The following is a 4,796-nucleotide window of genomic DNA, read 5'->3' on the forward strand; positions in this document are numbered from 1 at the left end:
TCACTTCAGTTTGTCCACTCGTTTGCGGGTGGTATGACGTGGAGAACTTATGGGTCACCCCATATTTCTTGAGCACCTTTTCCAATTGATCATTGGCAAAGTGTGTGCCACGGTCACTAATTAGGGCCTTCGGAACACCAAATCGGGAGAATAGTTTTTTTAAGAATCGTACCACTACCCGTCCGTCATTTGTAGGTAAAGCCTGCGCCTCCGCCCATTTCGAAACATAATCTACCGCCACTAGGATGTACTTGTTTCCTTTGGAGGTGGGAAAAGGTCCCATGAAGTCAATGCCCCACACGTCGAACACCTCACACACTTGAATGCTATGTTGTGGCATCTCATTTCGAGATGAAATGTTTCCCACCCTTTGACAAGCATCGCATTCTTTGACATATTGGGATGCATCTTTGAAGATTGTAGGCCAATAGAACCCAATGTCAAAGATCTTCTTTGCGGTATAGTGTGCTCCATGATGTCCTCCCGTGGGCCCGCTATGGCAGTGTTCAAGTATTCTTCGACTTTCCTTCCCGAACACACATCTTCTTATAATTCCATCCGCACAGCTTCGAAAGAGGTATGGATCGTCCCAAAAGTAATATTTGATCTCCGCAAAGAATTTCTTCTTTTGCTGACTACTATAATCCTTCAGAACGTAATTTGTAGCTAAATAGTTAGCTATGTCTGCGAACCATGGCTCCTCTCCCACGGACACCATAATGTATTCATCCGGAAAGTCGTCTCCATCCTTATCTTCTTGCAATTTCGGGTTCTCGAGCCTAGATAAATGATCGTCCGCTACGTTCTCCATTCCTTTCTTGTCTCGTATCTCTATATCGAATTCTTGAAGAAGCAGCACCCATCGTATTAGTCTTGGCTTGGCATCCTGTTTGGAAAACAAATACTTGATAGCCGAGTGGTCAGTAAAAACAGTGGTTTTAGATAAAACCAAGTAAGGGCGAAACTTGTCAAAAGCGTAAACCACGGCTAACAGTTCTTTTTCAGTGGTAGTATAATTCTCTTGGGCAGGATTTAAGGTCTTGCTTGCATAATAGATGGGTTGAAAGTGCTTATCAACCCTTTGTCTAAGGACCGCTCCTAGTGCATAGTCACTAGCATCACACATGATCTCGAAGGGTAAGTTCCAATTTGGTGCTATAATGATCGGGGCATTAGTTAATTTTTCCTTTAGAAAGTCAAATGCCTCTAAACACTCTTTAGTAAAATTAAAGGGTGCATCTTTTAGTAATAATTGTGTTAGAGGTTTCGTGATTTTGGAAAAATCTTTTATAAAACGCTGGTAAAAACCTGCGTGTCCCAAAAAACTTCTAATGCCCTTCACATTAGTTGGTGGGGGTAATTTGGCAATGGTGTCTATCTTTGCCCGATCCACCTCAATTCCCTTTTTAGAGACTTTATGTCCCAAAACTATACCCTCCTTGACCATGAAGTGACACTTTTCCCAATTTAGGACCAAGTCGGTTTTCTCACATCTAGCAAGCATTTTGTCAAGATTTGTGAGGCAGTCATTGAAAGAAGATCCGAATACAGAAAAGTCACCCATAAAGACCTCCATGAACTTTTCCACCATATCATGGAATATGGCGGTCATGCACCTTTGAAATGTCGCAAGTGCATTGCATAGTCCAAATGGCATGCGTATATAGGCGAAAGTCCCACTGGGGCATGTAAAGGTGGTCTTTTCTTGGTCCATTGGGTCTATGGGTATTTGAAAATACCCTAAAAACCCATCTAAAAAGCAATAGTAGCTATGGCCCGATAGTCTCTCTAACATTTGATCTATGAAAGGAAGGGGAAAATGGTCTTTGCGAGTGGCATCGTTTAGCTTTCGATAATCGATGCACACTCGCCAACCGGTTACCGTTCGCGTTGGAATTAACTCGTTCTTTTCGTTGGTAATGACCGTCATTCCTCCTTTCTTGGGCACCACCTAGACCGGACTCACCCATGGACTATCGGAGATGGAGTAGATCATTCCTGCATCCAAAAGCTTGACCACCTCCTTCTTGACGACTTCTTGCATGTTCGGGTTTAATCGTCTTTGATGTTGCACCATCGGCCTTGCTCCTTCTTCTAAATTGATTTTGTGAGAGCAGTAGGATGGGCTTATTCCCTTGATGTCGGAGATGCTCCATGTGATGGCTCTTTTCCTTTTCTTCAACACGCGTACAAGCTCCTCCTTTTCCGTCTTGGATAGGTCCGAGGCTATGATCACAGGCTTCTGATTTCCTTCTTCCAGAAAGGCATACTCCAGATGATCAGGTAGTGTTTTGAGCTCCAATTTGTTGTGCATAGTGACGGACTCGCCGAGTGCAGGTTTGGTACTCGGCGAGTTGGTGGCTGCATTCACGACTTCTGGCTTTTCTTCAGATGTACTCGGCGAGTAGATCGGGTCTACTCGGTGAGTAGTTCTTTCAGCTTGCTTCTTTATTTCTTCATACTCCGCTTCTTCCAATAGTCTTTCAATCTCTAGTAAGTCCTTTTCTGGATCAAATACTTCATCCAAAGCTGCAAACTTGCTGGAATCTTTAGGTATGTCCTCTTCCAATATTTCGTCAAGCATGTCGATTGAGAAAGTCGTGTCGTCACTACTCCTTGAGTACTTCATGGATTGTTCTACCCCGAATGTCACTGAATCGTCCCCAACTCGTAATGTGAGCTTAGAATCTCTCATGTCTACGATAGTGCTAGCGGTGTTGAGGAAGGGCCTTCCAAGGATGATTGGCACTTGCGGATCCGCCTTCATGTCGAGAATGATGAAATCAGCCGGGAAGACAAATTTGTCTACTTTCACTAGCAAATCTTCACAAATGCCTCTTGGGAAAGTAACAGTCTTGTTTGCCAAATGAATTGCCATTCGAATTGGCCTTGGCTCCGGGAGGTCCAGCTTCTTAAAGAATGAGTATGGCATAAGGTTCACACTTGCTCCAGAATCAGCTAAGGCCTGAATTGCAGCCAAGTTGCCAAATTGGCAAGGTAAAGTTAAGCTCCCCGGATCACCCTTCTTCTTTGGTAATTTGTTTAGCATTGCGGCGGAGCAATTCTCATTAAGCACTACCTTCTGCACTTCCTCCATCTTTCTTCTGTTAGTCAGGAGTTCTTTAAGGAACTTTGCATACTTGGGCATTTGCATGACGGCTTCAATGAAAGGAATGTTGATTTGAAGAGTTTTAATATGATCTAGAAACTTCTGATATTCCTCTTCCTGCTTCTCTTTCTTGGCTCGGGCTGGGTATGGCATTGGAGGCTGGTATGGTTTCAAGGGCGACTGTTCATTTGTTTTAGCAGGGGTACTCGCCGAGTCCATCGGTCCTACTCGGCGAGTAGGACTCTCAGATTGTGAGTGTTGGTTTTCAACTTGTTCTTCCGTTCCTTCCTTCTGTGAGTCCTTGGTTGCTTCAGTTCGAATGGGGACCAGGGGAGTAATGATCTTCCCACTTCTTGTGGTAACAATATTTACTTGTGCGCCTCGTGAGCAAGTTGCCCAAGCTGTGTTTCTATGTTGTGGATGGATGCTTGCTGGAACCTGAGCATTGTTCTTGTTTCTTGGATAGCAGCATCATGGTCACTATGTCTTTTCTCGGAAGCGGCCACAAATTTAGTTAGCATATCTTCTAAGCTTGGCTTCCTCTCTTGCACCGGCTCCTCCTTTTGGTAAAAGCCTCTTCCTTTTTGTCTGTACTTCTCCTCCTTGGCCTTCTTATACTCTTCGTAAGGCAGCCACTCCTTCTTTTGTTTGCGCCAGTCCTCATCATACCGGTCACCACTCGAATAACATACTTGTGCCTTTTTGTTGCCGTTCTCATCCAAATCGCAATCTCTAGTGAGGTGAGGTCCATTGCAGTTTTCACAACCCACCCGTATGACATGGATAGTTTGATCCATTTTGTCCATTCTCCTATCCATGGTTTTTAACATGGCCATGACCGCGGATAAATCTTCAGTAGCAGCGTACGCGGCTCCCCTCGTGACATCATTCCTAGGGTTGTGGTATTCTCTAGAGTGTTTAGAGAATTCTTCAATCAATTCTTTAATCACCGAGGGTGGCTTCTTTATAAGTGGGCCTTGTGAGTCTAGCAACTGCCGGGTTGTGACATTGACTCCATCATAAAAGATGGAAACTTCTTGCTGGCTGTTTAGATCATGGTGTGGGCAATTTCGTAGCAGACTTTTGTACCTCTCCCATGCTTCATATAAAGACTCTCCAACTTGCTGTTCAAAGTTTGCAATGGCCTTCTTGAGTTTGGCTATTTTGGATGGTGGGCAAAAGTGATCAATAAATTCTTCCTTCATTCTGGCCCAAGTAGTGACTGACCCGGGGGGAAGTGATTTGAGCCAGTCTTTAGCAGCACCCTTGAAGGTTACCGGAAGCATCCGAAGTAGTTGAGTTTCGCGGGTTACATTTGGAATGTTGAAGTAATCAGCAACATCATTTACTTCATCCAAATGTTTGTAGGCATCTTCATGATCTTTCCCATAGAAAGGTATTTCCTTGAGCGCAGCTAGGATATGACCTTTTAGCTCGAAGGTAGCAGTTGCGGGAAACGCGGGTTGCACAAGTCCCGGGCCATGGTCGTCGCGCATCCTCTTCTTCCATTCTCCCATGGGAATTTCATCAATGTTAGCCATAGTGAATGCTAACTCTTCCTCCGATTCGGTTTCTTGTTCGTACGTTGCCTCCTCTTCTTCCTTGGTCTCATATCCAATATCTTCTTGAATTGGCTCCTCAATTGTCAAGGAAGCGCTAGAAGCTCCTGATTTACTGCTCTTCTTTT

General features: G+C 44.4%; 1 non-coding gene across 1 annotated transcript; it reads left to right on the top strand.

Moving 5' to 3' along the window:
- The first annotated feature begins 4,159 nt into the window (after positions 1–4,159).
- Positions 4,160–4,266, top strand: LOC111917925 (small nucleolar RNA R71). The gene has a single exon (XR_002859059.2). It is a non-coding gene; the product is annotated as a small nucleolar RNA R71 (small nucleolar RNA).
- The last annotated feature ends 530 nt before the right edge of the window (positions 4,267–4,796 follow it).

This window comes from Lactuca sativa, chromosome 4, assembly GCF_002870075.4.
Source record: "Lactuca sativa cultivar Salinas chromosome 4, Lsat_Salinas_v11, whole genome shotgun sequence".
Lineage (NCBI taxonomy): Eukaryota > Viridiplantae > Streptophyta > Magnoliopsida > Asterales > Asteraceae > Lactuca > Lactuca sativa.